The sequence below is a fragment of the Coregonus clupeaformis genome, unplaced genomic scaffold (assembly GCF_020615455.1).
Source record: "Coregonus clupeaformis isolate EN_2021a unplaced genomic scaffold, ASM2061545v1 scaf0050, whole genome shotgun sequence".
Taxonomy (NCBI): domain Eukaryota; kingdom Metazoa; phylum Chordata; class Actinopteri; order Salmoniformes; family Salmonidae; genus Coregonus; species Coregonus clupeaformis.
In genome coordinates, this window is record NW_025533505.1 from 789,197 (window position 1) to 805,000 (window position 15,804).

Consider the following 15,804-nt stretch of genomic DNA (forward strand, 5'->3'; position numbering starts at 1 on the left):
TCACACCATAGAGACATGAAGTGTTATTTAATTCATCACACCATAGAGACATGAAGTGTTATTAATTCATCACACCATAGAGACATGAAGTGTTATTTAATTCATCACACCATAGAGACATGAAGTGTTATTAATTCATCACACCATAGAGACATGAAGTGTTATTTAATTCATCACACCATAGAGACATGAAGTGTTATTTAATTCATCACACCATAGAGACATGAAGTGTTATTTAATTCATCACACCATAGAGACATGAAGTGTTATTAATTCATCACACCATAGAGACATGAAGTGTTATTAATTCATCACACCATAGAGACATGAAGTGTTATTTAATTCATCACACCATAGAGACATGAAGTGTTATTAATTCATCACACCATAGAGACATGAAGTGTTATTTAATTCATCACACCATAGAGACATGAAGTGTTATTAATTCATCACACCATAGAGACATGAAGTGTTATTAATTCATCACACCATAGAGACATGAAGTGTTATTTAATTCATCACACCATAGAGACATGAAGTGTTATTTAATTCATCACACCATAGAGACATGAAGTGTTATTAATTCATCACACCATAGAGACATGAAGTGTTATTTAATTCATCACACCATAGAGACATGAAGTGTTATTTAATTCATCACACCATAGAGACATGAAGTGTTATTTAATTCATCACACCATAGAGACATGAAGTGTTATTAATTCATCACACCATAGAGACATGAAGTGTTATTAATTCATCACACCATAGAGACATGAAGTGTTATTTAATTCATCACACCATAGAGACATGAAGTGTTATTTAATTCATCACACCATAGAGACATGAAGTGTTATTTAATTCATCACACCATAGAGACATGAAGTGTTATTAATTCATCACACCATAGAGACATGAAGTGTTATTTAATTCATCACACCATAGAGACATGAAGTGTTATTAATTCATCACACCATAGAGACATGAAGTGTTATTAATTCATCACACCATAGAGACATGAAGTGTTATTTAATTCATCACACCATAGAGACATGAAGTGTTATTAATTCATCACACCATAGAGACATGAAGTGTTATTTAATTCATCACACCATAGAGACATGAAGTGTTATTAATTCATCACACCATAGAGACATGAAGTGTTATTAATTCATCACACCATAGAGACATGAAGTGTTATTTAATTCATCACACCATAGAGACATGAAGTGTTATTTAATTCATCACACCATAGAGACATGAAGTGTTATTAATTCATCACACCATAGAGACATGAAGTGTTATTTAATTCATCACACCATAGAGACATGAAGTGTTATTTAATTCATCACACCATAGAGACATGAAGTGTTATTAATTCATCACACCATAGAGACATGAAGTGTTATTTAATTCATCACACCATAGAGACATGAAGTGTTATTAATTCATCACACCATAGAGACATGAAGTGTTATTAAATTCATCACACCATAGAGACATGAAGTGTTATTTAATTCATCACACCATAGAGACATGAAGTGTTATTAATTCATCACACCATAGAGACATTAAGTGTTATTAATTCATCACACCATAGAGACATGAAGTGTTATTTAATTCATCACACCATAGAGACATGAAGTGTTATTTAATTCATCACACCATAGAGACATGAAGTGTTATTAATTCATCACACCATAGAGACATGAAGTGTTATTTAATTCATCACACCATAGAGACATGAAGTGTTATTTAATTCATCACACCATAGAGACATGAAGTGTTATTAATTCATCACACCATAGAGACATGAAGTGTTATTTAATTCATCACACCATAGAGACATGAAGTGTTATTAATTCATCACACCATAGAGACATGAAGTGTTATTTAATTCATCACACCATAGAGACATGAAGTGTTATTTAATTCATCACACCATAGAGACATGAAGTGTTATTAATTCATCACACCATAGAGACATGAAGTGTTATTTAATTCATCACACCATAGAGACATGAAGTGTTATTTAATTCATCACACCATAGAGACATGAAGTGTTATTTAATTCATCACACCATAGAGACATGAAGTGTTATTTAATTCATCACACCATAGAGACATGAAGTGTTATTTAATTCATCACACCATAGAGACATGAAGTGTTATTAATTCATCACACCATAGAGACATGAAGTGTTATTAATTCATCACACCATAGAGACATGAAGTGTTTTTTAATTCATCACACCATAGAGACATGAAGTGTTATTAATTCATCACACCATAGAGACATGAAGTGTTATTTAATTCATCACACCATAGAGACATGAAGTGTTATTTAATTCATCACACCATAGAGACATGAAGTGTTATTAATTCATCACACCATAGAGACATGAAGTGTTATTTAATTCATCACACCATAGAGACATGAAGTGTTATTTAATTCATCACACCATAGAGACATGAAGTGTTATTTAATTCATCACACCATAGAGACATGAAGTGTTATTAATTCATCACACCATAGAGACATGAAGTGTTATTAATTCATCACACCATAGAGACATGACGTGTTATTAATTCATCACACCATAGAGACATGAAGTGTTATTAATTCAATACATGACACTGAAATAATACATGACACTGAAATAGTACATGACACTGAAATAATACATGACACTGAAATAATACATGACACTGAAATAGTACATGACACTGAAATAATACATGACACTGAAATAATACATTATACTGAAATAATACATGACACTGAAATAATACATCTCACTCTGAGAGCTTGTTTAGATTCCTCAGTTCTTCTGACTCATTTTCTGGTGGAAAGGAAGGAAAGCATCTAATTACTGCCTTTGGAAGGAAACCATCTCATTACTGCCTTGGACTCCACAGAAGAAGGACATTTACACAAATACCTTTTAAAATATTGAGACAGATGTTGTCATTAGTTCAAAACACTCCTCTTGGCCACTCCTCTTGGCCACTCCTCTTGGCCACTCCTCTTGGCCACTCCTCTTGGCCACTCCTCTTGGCCACTCCTCTTGGCCACTCCTCTTGGCCACTCCTCTGCTAGCCCTCCTCTTGGCCACTCCTCTTGGCCACTCCCTCCTCTTGGCCACTCCTCTTGGCCACTCCTCTTGCCACTCCTCTTGGCCACTCCTCTTGGCCACTCCTCTTGGCCACTCCTCTTGGCCTCCTCTTGGCCACTCCTCTTGGCCACTCCTCTTGCCACTCCTCTTGCCACTCCTCTTTGCCCTCCTCTTGGCCACTCCTCTTGGCCACTCCTCTTGGCCACTCCTCTTGGCCACTCCTCTTGGCCACTCCTCTTGGCCACTCCTCTTGCCTCCTCTTGCCACTCCTCTTGGCCACTCCTCTTGGCCACTCCTCTTGCCCTCCTCTGCCACTCCTCTTGGCCACTCCTCTTGCCCTCACCCTCTTGCCACTCCTCTTGCCACTCCTCTTGCCACTCCTCTTGGCCACTCCTCTTGGCCACTCCTCTTGGCCTCCTCTTGCCACCCTCCTCTGGCCACTCCTCTTGGCCACTCCTCTTGGCCACTCCTCTTGCCACTCCTCTTGCCACTCCTCTTCACTCCTCTTGGCCACTCCTCTTGGCCACTCCTCTTGCCACTCCTCTTGCCACTCCTCTTGCCACTCCTCTTCACTCCTCTTGGCCACTCCTCTTGCCACTCCTCTTCACTCCTCTTGGCCACTCCTCTTGGCCACTCCTCTTGGCCACTCCTCTTGGCCACTCCTCTTCACTCCTCTTGGCCACTCCTCTTGGCCACTCCTCTTGCCACTCCTCTTGGCCACTCCTCTTGGCCACTCCTCTTGCCACTCCTCTTGCCACTCCTCTTGCCACTCCTCTTCACTCCTCTTGGCCACTCCTCTTGCCACTCCTCTTCACTCCTCTTGGCCACTCCTCTTGGCCACTCCTCTTGGCCACCTCCTCTTGGCCACTCCTCTTGGCCACTCCTCTTGGCCACTCCTCTTGGCCACTCCTCTTGGCCACTCCTCTTGGCCACTCCTCTTGGCCACTCCTCTTGCCACTCCTCTTTGCCACTCCTCTTGGCCACTCCTCTTGGCCACTCCTCTTGGCCACTCCTCTTGGCCACTCCTCTTGCCACTCCTCTTGGCCACTCCTCTTGGCCACTCCTCTTGGCCACTCCTCTTGCCACTCCTCTTGGCCACTCCTCTTGGCCACTCCTCTTGCCCCTCCTCTTGCCACTCCTCTTCACTCCTCTTGGCCACTCCTCTTGGCCACTCCTCTTGCCACTCCTCTTGCCACCCTCTCTCCTCTGGCACTCCTCTTGGCCACTCCTCTTGCCCTCCTCTTGCCACTCCTCTTGGCCACTCCTCTTGGCCACTCCTCTTGCCACTCCTCTTGCCACTCCTCTTGGCCACTCCTCTTGGCCACCCTCTTGCCACTCCTCTTCACTCCTCTTGGCCACTCCTCTTGGCCACTCCTCTTGCCTCCTCTTGGCCACTCCTCTTGGCCACTCCTCTTGCCACTCCTCTTGGCCACTCCTCTTGGCCACTCCTCTTGGCCACTCCTCTTGGCCACTCCTCTTGGCCACTCCTCTTGCCACTCCTCTTGGCCACTCCTCTTGGCCACTCCTCTTGCCACTCCTCTTGGCCACTCCTCTTGGCCACTCCTCTTGGCCACTCCTCTTGGCCACTCCTCTTGGCCACTCCTCTTGGCCACTCCTCTTGGCCACTCCTCTTGGCCACTCCTCTTGGCCACTCCTCTTGGCCACTCCTCTTGGCCACTCCTCTTGGCCACTCCTCTTGGCTACTCCTCTTGGCCACTCCTCTTGCCACTCCTCTTGGCCACTCCTCTTGGCCACTCCTCTTGGCCACTCCTCTTGCCACTCCTCTTGGCCACTCCTCTTGCCACTCCTCTTGGCCGCTCCTCTTGGCCACTCCTCTTGGCCACTCCTCTTGGCCACTCCTCTTGCCACTCCTCTTGGCCACTCCTCTTGCCACTCCTCTTGGCCACTCCTCTTGGCCACTCCTCTTGCCACTCCTCTTGGCCACTCCTCTTGCCACTCCTCTTGGCTACCTCTTGCCACTCCTCTTGGCTACTCCTCTTCGCCACTCCTCTTGGCCACTCCTCTTGGCCACTCCTCTTGGCCACTCCTCTTGGCCACTCCTCTTGCCACTCCTCTTGGCCACTCCTCTTGGCCACTCCTCTTGGCCACTCCTCTTGGCTACTCCTCTTGGCCACTCCTCTTGCCACTCCTCTTGCCCTCCACTCCTCTTGGCCACTCCTCTTGGCCACTCCTCTTGGCCACTCCTCTTGGCCACTCCTCTTGCCTCCTCTTGGCCACTCCTCTTGCCCTCCTCTTGGCCACTCCTCTTGCCACTCCTCTTGGCCACTCCTCTTGGCCACTCCTCTTGGCCACTCCTCTTGGCCACTCCTCTTGGCCACTCCTCTTGGCCACTCCTCTTGGCCACTCCTCTTGGCCACTCCTCTTGGCCACTCCTCTTGCTACCCTCTTGGCTACCTTCTTGCCACTCCTCTTGGCACTCCTCTTGCCACTCCTCTTGGCCACTCCTCTTGGCCACTCCTCTTGGCCACTCCTCTTGGCCACTCCTCTTGGCTACTCCTCTTGCCACTCCTCTTGCCACTCCTCTTAGCCACTCCTCTTGGCCACCCTCTTGCCGCTCCTCTTGCCACTCCTCTTGGCCACTCCTCTTGCCACTCCTCTTGGCCACTCCTCTTGGCCACCCTCTTGCCACTCCTCTTGGCCACTCCTCTTGGCCACTCCTCTTGGCCACCCCTCTTGCCACTCCTCTTGGCCACTCCTCTTGGCCACTCCTCTTGGCCACTCCTCTTGGCCACTCCTCTTGCCACTCCTCTTGGCCACTCCTCTTGGCCACTCCTCTTGGCCACTCCTCTTGCCCTCCTCTTGGCCACTCCTCTTGCCACTCCTCTTGGCCACTCCTCTTGGCCACTCCTTCCACCCTCCTCTGGCCACTCCTCTTGGCCACTCCTCTTGGCCACTCCTCTTGGCCACTCCTCTTGGCCACTCCTCTTGCCACTCCTCTTGGCCACTCCTCTTGGCCACTCCTCTTGGCCACTCCTCTTGGCCACTCCTCTTGGCCACTCCTCTTGGCCACTCCTCTTGCCACTCCTCTTGGCCACTCCTCTTGCCACTCCTCTTGGCCACTCCTCTTGGCCACTCCTCTTGGCCACTCCTCTTGGCCACTCCTCTTGGCCACTCCTCTTGGCCACTCCTCTTGCCACTCCTCTTGGCCACTCCTCTTGGCCACTCCTCTTGGCCACTCCTCTTGGCCACTCCTCTTGCCACTCCTCTTGCCACTCCTCTTGGCCACTCCTCTTGCCACTCCTCTTGGCCACTCCTCTTGCCACTCCTCTTGCCACTCCTCTTGGCCACTCCTCTTGCCACTCCTCTTGCCCTCCTCTTGCCACTCCTCTTGCCACTCCTCTTGCCACTCCTCTTGGCCACTCCTCTTGGCCACTCCTCTTGCCACTCCTCTTGGCCACTCCTCTGCCACTCCTCTTGGCCACTCCTCTTGCCACTCCTCTTGGCCACTCCTCTTGGCCACTCCTCTTGGCCACTCCTCTTGGCCACTCCTCTTGCCACTCCTCTTGGCCACTCCTCTTGGCCACTCCTCTTGGCCACTCCTCTTGGCCACTCCTCTTGGCCACTCCTCTTGGCCACTCCTCTTGGCCACCTCTTGGCCACTCCTCTTGCCACTCCTCTTGGCCACTCCTCTTGGCCACTCCTCTTGGCCACTCCTCTTGGCCTCTTGGCCACTCCTCTTGGCCACTCCTCTTGGCCATGGACTCATCAGATGCTTGGAGTTAGGCTGTGTCCCAAATGGTACCCTACTTTTGACTGGTCAAGTATGGGGAATAGGGTGCCATTTGGGATGTACTTTTAGTCTAGTTTTATACACCCCAGGTCACTCTGGTAGCTACATGTGTTGCTGGGTCATAAAGACATGTATCTACAGTGAGGGGAAAAAAGTATGCCCACTGACAAAGACATGATCAGTCTATAATTTTAATGGTAGGTTTATTTGAATTAATTATTATTTATTACATTTTTGCGTTTTTCTGGATGTTGTTGTTGTTATTCTGTCTCTCACTGTTCAAATAAACCTACCATTAAAATTATAGACTGATCATGTCTTTGTCAGTGGGCAAACGTACAAAACAGCAGGGGATCAAATACTTTTTTCCCTCACTGTAGGTTTGGTTAGGTGATTGATTGAAGTACTATGTACATGTAGGTTTGGTTAGGTGATTGATTGAAGTACTATGTACATGTAGGTTTGGTTAGGTGATTGATTGAAGTACTATGTACATGTAGGTTTGGTTAGGTGATTGATTGAAGTACTATGTACATGTAGGTTTGGTTAGGTGATTGATTGAAGTACTATGTACATGTAGGTAGGGGGTGAAAAGCAGGAAGTCCAGGTAGCCGTTTAATGAAGTGTTCAGCAGTCTCATGGCTTTGGGGTAGTCCCAGACTTGGCTCTCCGGTACTGCCTGCCGTGGGGGAGCAGAGAGAACTGACTGTGACTTGGGTGGCAGGAGTCTTTGACAATCTTTAGGGCCTTCCTCTGTCACCGCCTGGTATAGAGGTCCTGGATGACAGGGAGATCGGCCCCAGTGATGTACTGGGCCGTACGCACTACCCTCTGTAGCGCCTTGCGGTCGGATGTCGAGCAGTTGCCATACCAAGCAGTGATGCAACCAGTCAGGATGCTCTCAATGATGCAGCTGTAGAACTTTTTGAGGATCAGAGGGCCCATGCCCAATCTTTTTAACCTCCTGAGGGGGAAGAGGCGTTGTTGTGCCCTCTTCACGACTGTGTTGGTGTGTTTGGACCATGATAGGTCCTTAGTGATGTGGACCCTCTTCACGACTGTCTTGGTGTGTTTGGACCATGATAGGTCCTTAGTGATGTGGACACCGAGGAACATGAAGCGCTCTACCATCTCCACTACAGCTCCTTCGATGTGAATGGGGGCGTGCTCGACCCTCCCTTTCCTGTAGTCCACCATCAGCTCCTTTGTCTTGATCACGTTGAGGGAGAGGTTGTTATCCTGGCACCACACTACCAGGTCTCTGACCTCCTCCCTATAGGCTGTCTCATCGTTGTCGGTGATCAGGCCCACCACCGTTGTGTCGTCAGCAAACTTAATGATGGTGTTGAAGTCGTGTGCAGCCACGCAGTCGTGGGTGAACAGGGAGTACAGGAGGGGACTGAGCACGCACCCCTGAGGGGCCCCCGTGTTGAGGATCAGCGTGGCAGATGTGTTGTTACCTACCCTTACCACCTGGGGGCGGCCCGTCAGGAAGTCCAGGATCCAGTTGCAGAGGGAGGTGTTCAGTCCCAGGGTCCTGAGCTTAGTGATGAGCTTGGAGGGAACTATGGTGTTGAACGCTGAACTGTAGTCAATGAACAGCATTCTCACATAGGTGTTCCTTTTGTCCAGGTGGGAAAGGGCAGTGTGGAGTGCAATAGAGATTGCGTCATCTGTGGATCTGTTGGGGCAGTATGCAAATTGGAGTGGGTCCAGGGTGTCTGGGATGGTGTTGATGTGAGCCATGACCAGCCTTTCAAAGTATTTCATGGCTACAGATGTGAGTGCTACGGGGCGATAGTCATTTCGACAGGTTACCTTGGGGAGTGTTGTGTATTGGGGATAGTGGTGGTGGGCACGTTAAGGAGCACGCACAGCACTCCCATATGTAGCGTGTTCACCCCATAGGTGTAAAGGTTAGGGTTAGGGTTAGGGTTAGGGTTACAGTCATGCCGACATGGCGTTCATGTTTATTGCCTGCACCGTTGAATAAATAGTCTAAACTTACCTTCTGCCTCCTTGGTATTGGATTGTCCTTTCACTATGTCACGGACATAATAACTATGGTGGTCTGCTTGAAACGTGGGTATTACAGACAGGGTCAGGGAGAGGTTGGAAATGTCAGTGAAGACACTGGCCAGCTGGTCAGCACATGCTCAGAGTACACGTCCTGGTAATCCGTCTGGCCCTGCGGCCTTGTGAATGTTAACCTGTTTAAAGGTCTAACTCACATCGGATACGGAAAGCGTGATCAGTGTTGCCTCGAAGCGAGCAGAGAAGGCATTTAGCTCGTCTGGTAGGTTTGTGTCACTGGGTAGCTCGTGGCTGGGTTTCCCTTTGAAATCCATGATAGTTTGCAAGCCCCGTCACATCCAACGAGCGTCAGAGCCGGTGTAGTAGGATTCGATCTTAGTCCTGTATTGACACTTTGCCTGTTTGATGGTTCGTCGGAGGGCATAGCGGGATTTCTTATAACCGTCCAGATTAGTGTCCCGCTCCTTGAAAGCAGCAGCTCTACCCTTTAGCTCAGGAATGCTGGTGCTACGGTTGTCGGGAGAGGTCGTGTTTTTCTCTAGCTGGAGGTAAGCAGGAGGTAAGCTTCTCATATGGTGTTGAGTAAAGCTTAACCATGTTTTAGATCGTAGGTAGGTAGTTAGCTGTAGTTAGGTATTGTATTTATTATAGGTTAGTATTGTTGTTATTGTAGGTTTCCGTAGGTAATTGTAGGTTAGTATCAAAGCACGAGGCTAGCTAGCTAGCGGGTAGCTACTGGTATCGATTAGCAACGCTGGAGAGCTGTTTCCAAATGTTAATGTAGTCCTAGCCAACGTTTAATTTTTGCTGCGTTATGCGTTATGAAAGGAACTAGACACGGACTTGAATTATCTGTTTAGTGTGCTAACACACTCTTGGCAGTTTGTCGTAACCAAGTATTGATGCTAAATTGTGTGTTAATGGATGCTAGCTTGCAGGTTAGCTACGGCGTCATAGCTAAGCATCGTGGGTTGTTGTGGGTAGTTACTGTGTCCTGGCAGTGCCGGCTGTAGCACGAAGCGAGCTACCTAGCCGTTTTTCGAACTGAGTTAGAGTCAACACAATAGCCATTGTGTGCCGGGTGTAGCACGAAGCTAGCCAGCTAGCCGTTCTTCAAACAAAGTCAACACAGTGGCCATTGCTAGCTGGATTAGCTACTACCAGCTTAACTGTACGGTAGTAGCTAAATACAATATACTTGTCCTAGCTAGCCAATGTCTAATCATTGCTGTGTCATGAAAGGAACTTGACACAGACACGAATGATCTGTTTAGTGTGTTATCACACTATTGGTGGTTTGTTGTGACCAAGTGTTGGTGCTATACGGTGTGTTATTGTTATTGGATGCTAGCTTGCTAGTTAGCTATGGTGTCATAGTTGAATAAAGTGGGTTGAGTCTATTCCTTTAAACATTGAACCGCTGTGGTTCACAACAATTCTGATTTCTAAAGGTGGAAGTTGGGAGAGTTTTTGTTCGGGTGGTTCAGTGAAACAATTTTAGTTTCTGAGGTAGAAGTTTTGGTGAGGGAGGTCCTGCTCTCTCCGCTCCCAGATGCTCAGCTCATTTCATTCCGATCTCCTCTGCATTTTTGTAGCCATTTGCTACAGCCTGTCAACTATGCCTCTGCCTATCCCTGTTCTCTCCTCTCTGCACAGGCTACACAAACGCACCACACCGCGTGGCTGCTGCCTCTCTAACCTGGTGGTCCCTGCACGCACCACCCACGTGGAGTTCCAGGTCGCAGGCAGCCTCTGGAACTGCCGTTCTGCTGCCAACAAAGCTGACTTCATCCCAGCCTATGCCAACCTCCAGTCCCTCGACTTCCTGGCGCTGACGGGAAACATGGATCACCACTGAAAACACTGCTACTCCTACTGCTCTCTCCTCGTCTGACCATGTGTTCTCACATACCCCGAGAGCATCTGGTCAGAGGGGTGGTGGTACAGGAATCCTCATCTCTCCCAAGTGGACATTCTCAATTTTTCCCCTAACCCATCTGTCTATCTCCTCATTTGAATTCCATGCTGTCACAGTCACTAGCCCATTTAAGCTTAATATCCTTGTCATCTATCGCCCTCCAGGTTCCCTTGGAGAGTTCATCAATGAGCTTGACGCCTTGATAAGTTCCTTCCCTGAGGATGGCTCACCCCTCACAGTTTTGGGGGATTTCAACTTCCCTATGTCCACATTTGACTCATTTCTCTCTGCCTCCTTCTTTCCACTCCTCTCCTCTTTTGACCTCACCCTCTCACCGTCCCCCTACTCACAAGGCAGGCAATACGCTTGACCTCATCTTCACTAGATGCTGCTCCTCTACTAATCTCACTGCAACTCCCCTCCAAGTCTCTGACCACTACTTTGTTTCCTTTTCTCTCTCGCTCTCCTCCCACACTACTCACTCTGCCCCTACACAGATGGTAATGCGCCGCCGCAACCTTCGCTCTCTCTCTCCCACTACTCTCTCCTCTTCCATCCTATCATCTCTCCCCTCTGCTCAATCCTTCTCCCTCCAATCTCCTGATTCTGCCTCCTCAACCCTCCTCTCCTCCCTTTCTGCATCCTTTGACTCTCTGTGTCCCCTATCCTCCCGGCCGGCTCGGCCCTCCCCTCCAGCTCCGTGGCTTGATGACTCATTGCGAGCTCACAGAACAGAGCTCCGGGCAGCGGAGCGGAAATGGAAGAAAACTAAACTCCCTGCCGACCTGGCTTCTTTTCACTCCCTCCTCTCTACATTTTCTTCATCTGTTTCTGCTGCTAAGGCCACCTTCTACCACTCTAAATTCCAAGCATCTGCCTCTAACCCTAGGAAGCTCTTTTGCCACATTTTCCTCCCTCCTGAATCCTCCTCCCCCCCTCCTCTCTCTCTGTGGATGACTTCGTCAACCACTTTGAAAAGAAGGTTGACGACATCCGATCCTCGTTTGTTAAGTCTAATGACACTGTTGGTCCTGCTCACACTGCCCTACCCTATGCTCTGACTTCTTTCTCCCCTCTCTCTCCAGATAAAATCCTGCGACTTGTGACTGCAGGCCGCCCAACAACCTGCCCGCTTGACCCCATCCCCTCCTCTCTTCTCCAGACCATCTCCGGTGACCTTCTCCCCTACCTCACCTCGCTGATCAACTCATCCTTGACCGCTGGTCATGTCCCTTCCGTCTTCAAGAGAGCGAGAGTTGCTCCCCTTCTCAAAAAACCAACACTCGACCCCACTGATGTCAACAACTACAGACCAGTATCCCTTCTTTCTTTTCTTTCCAAAACTATTGAGCGTGCCGTCTTTAGCCAACTCTCTTGCTATCTCTCTCAGAATGACCTTCTTGATCCAAACCAATCAGGTTTCAGGACTGGTCATTCAACTGAGACTGCTCTTCTCTGTGTCACGGAGACTCTCCGCACTGCTAAAGCTAACTCTCTCTCCTCTGCTCTTGTCCTTCTAGACCTGTCTGCTGCCTTTGATACTGTGAACCATCAGATCCTCCTCTCCACCCTCTCCGAGCTGGGCATCTCCGGCGCGGCTCACTCCTGGATTGCGTCCTACCTGACCGGTCGCTCCTACCAAGTGGCGTGGCGAGAAGCTGTCTCCGCACCACGCGCTCTCACCACTGGTGTCCCCCAGGGCTCAGTTCTAGGCCCTCTCCTTTTCTCCCTATACACCAAGTCACTTGGCTCTGTCATATCCTCACATGGCCTTTCATATCATTGCTACGCTGACGATACACAACTAATCTTCTCCTTTCCCCCTTCTGATAACCAGGTGGCGAATCGCATCTCTGCATGTCTGGCAGACATATCAGTATGGATGACGGATCACCACCTCAAGCTGAACCCTGGCAAGACGGAGCTGCTCTTCCTCCCGGGGAAGGACTGCCCGTTCCATGATCTCGCCATCACGGTTGACAACTCCGCTGTGTCCTCCTCCCAGAGTGCGAAGAGCCTAGGCGTGACCCTGGACAACACCCTGTCGTTCTCCGCCAACATCAAGGCGGTGACCCGCCTCCTGCAGGTTCATGCTCTACAACATTCGGAGAGTACGACCCTGCCTTACACAAGAAGCGGCACAGGTCCTAATCCAGGCACTTGTCATCTCCCGTCTGGACTACTGCAACTCGCTGTTGGCTGGCCTCCCTGCCTGTGCCATTAAACCCCTACAACTCATCCAGAATGCCGCAGCCCGTCTGGTGTTCAACCTTCCCAAGTTCTCTCACGTCACCCCCCTCCTCCGAAGCTCGCATCCGCTACAAGACCATGGTGCTTGCCTATGGAGCAGTGAGGGGAACGGCACCTCTGTACCTTCAGGCTCTGATCAGTCCCTACACCCAAACGAGGGCATTGCGTTCATCCACCTCTGGCCTGCTGGCTCCCCTTCCTCTGCGGAAGCATAGCTCCCCCTCAGCCCAGTCAAAACTGTTCGCTGCTCTGGCACCCCAATGGTGGAACAAGCTCCCTCACGACGCCAGGACAGCGGAGTCACTCACCACCTTCCGGAGACATTTGAAACCCCACCTCTTTAAGGAATACCTGGGATAGGATAAAGTAATCCTTCTAACCCCCCCCCCCCAAATTGTAAAGTGGTTATCCCACTGGCTATAGGGTGAACGTACCAATTTGTGAGTCGCTCTGGCTAAGAGCGTCTGCTAAATGACGTTAATGTGCCCTTGAGCAAGGCACTTGACCCTAATTGCTCCTGTAAGTCGCTCTGGTTAAGAGCGTCTGCTAAATGACTAAAATGTAAAATGTAAATGTAATGTTGCCTGTAATCCATGGCTTCTGGTTAGGATATGTACGTACGGTCACTGTGGGGACTACGCCGTTGATGCACTTATTAATGAAGCCGGTGACTGATTTGGTAAACTCCTCAATGCCATCGAATGAATCCCTTAATATATTCCAGTCTGTACTAGTGAAACAGTCCTGTAGCTTAGCATCCACTTCATCGGACACTTCCGTATTGACCGAGTCACTGGTACTTCCTGCTTTAGTTTTAACTTGTAAGCAGGAATCAGGAGGATAGAATTATGGTCAGATTTGCCAAATGGAGTCCGAAAGAGAGCTTTGTACCCGTCTGTGTGTAGAGTAAAGGTAGTCTAGAGTTTTTTCACCTCTAGTTGCCCAGGAGACATGCTGGTAGAAATGAGGTAAAAACGGATTTCAGTTTGCCTGGATTAAAATCACCAGCCACTAGGAGCGCCGCTTCTGGATGAGCATTATCTTGTTTGCTTATGGCCTTATACAGCTCGCTGAGTGTGGTCTTAGTGCCAGCATCGGTTTGTGGTGGTAAATAAACAGCTCAGAAACATATAGATGAAAAAAACCCTCTCTTGGTAGATAGTGTAGATAGTGGTATGGTAGTATGGTCTGCAGCTGATCATGAGGTATTCTACCTCAGGCGAGCAGAACCTCAGGCGAGCAGAACCTCAGGCGAGCAGAACCTCAGGCGAGCAGAACCTCAGGCGAGCAGAACCTCGGGCGTGCAGAACCTCGGGCGAGCAGAACCTCAGGCGAGCAGAACCTCAGGCGAGCAGAACCTCAGGCGAGCAGAGCCTTGAGACTTCCTTAATATAAATCGCGCACCAACTGTTGTTGACAAAGAGCCCCCCCCGATCTTCCCTGACGCAGCGGTTCTGTCCTGGCGATGTATAGCAAACCCAGCTAGATTTATATATTTAACATGTCCTTGTTCAGCCAGGACTCTGAGAAACATAGGATTTTCCAGTTCTTAAGATCACGCTGATAGGATAGTCTCGAACAGAGCTCATCCAGTTTATTCTCCAGTGATTGGAAGAGAGGGTAATGGTGACGTATCCACTCGCCGTCCCAGTCTCGTTAGATATCCCCCACGTCAACCTCTCTAGCGCCGCCTCGTCCTCCTCCTGACGGGGCTTTGGGCCTGGTCTGGGATGAGCATTATGTCCTTGGCCTCCGACTCGTTGAAATGGAAGTCCTCCTAGGGGCCTCCCGAGTGGCGCAGTGGTCTAAGGCACTGCATCGCAGTGCTAGCTGTGCCACTAGAGAACCTGGTTTGATTCCAAGCTTTGTCGCAGCCGGCCGCGACCGGGAGATCCATGGGGCGGCGCACAATTGGCCCAGCGCCATCCAGGGTAGGGTAGGGTTTGGCGGCAGGGATGTCCTTGTCCCACTAGCGACTCCTGTGGCGGGCTGGGCGCAGTGCACGCTGACTCAGTCGCCAGGTGTACGGTGTTTCCGCCAGCACATTGGTGCGGCTGGCTTCCGGGTTGAGCGGGCACTGTGTCAAGAAGCAGTGCGGCTAGGTTGGGTTGTGTTTCGGAGGACGCACGTCTCTCAACCTTCGCCTCTCCCGTGTCCGTACGGGAGTTGTAGCGATGGGACGAGACTATAACTACCCATTGGATACCACGAAATTGGGGAGAAAAAGAGGGTAAAAAAAAATATATATATATTTTTTAATGGAGGTCCTCATCCAAATCGAGGTTAGTAATTGCTGTTTTGATGTCCAGAAGCTCTTTTTGGTCATATGAAACGATGGCCGAAACATAATGGAAAAAAATGTTTTTGTTAGGATCAGCGCAAAGAAAACACACAAAATACCACAATTGGTCAGGAGCCTGTAAAACGGCGGCCATCCCCTCCGGCGCCATTCTTTCACATCACTGCAACACCACACTAACCCCAGGCATCCTGCTAGTACTGTGGTCTGTCTGACTACAACAATGACAGTCATTATTTTTTCTAATTTAAGGCAATGACTGGATGGTTTAGCACCTTGCATGCTATGAGACAGACGTGTCCAGAAGGGTGTAACCCTTGGTCATTTTAAAACTCCCTCTCTATCCCAGGTGGTTATTGGAAAAGAGAAGATGTCCTCCCTAACCTTCCTGGTTAAATAAAGGAACCTCAATAAATAGATTCCTCCTCTCTTCCTT

General features: G+C 49.1%; 1 protein-coding gene across 3 annotated transcripts in view; it reads left to right on the forward strand.

Annotated features, from left to right (window-relative positions):
* lrrc28 (leucine rich repeat containing 28) overlaps positions 1 to 15,804 on the forward strand; it is a 56,629-nt gene that overhangs the window by 38,235 nt on the left and 2,590 nt on the right. The window lies entirely within an intron of this gene.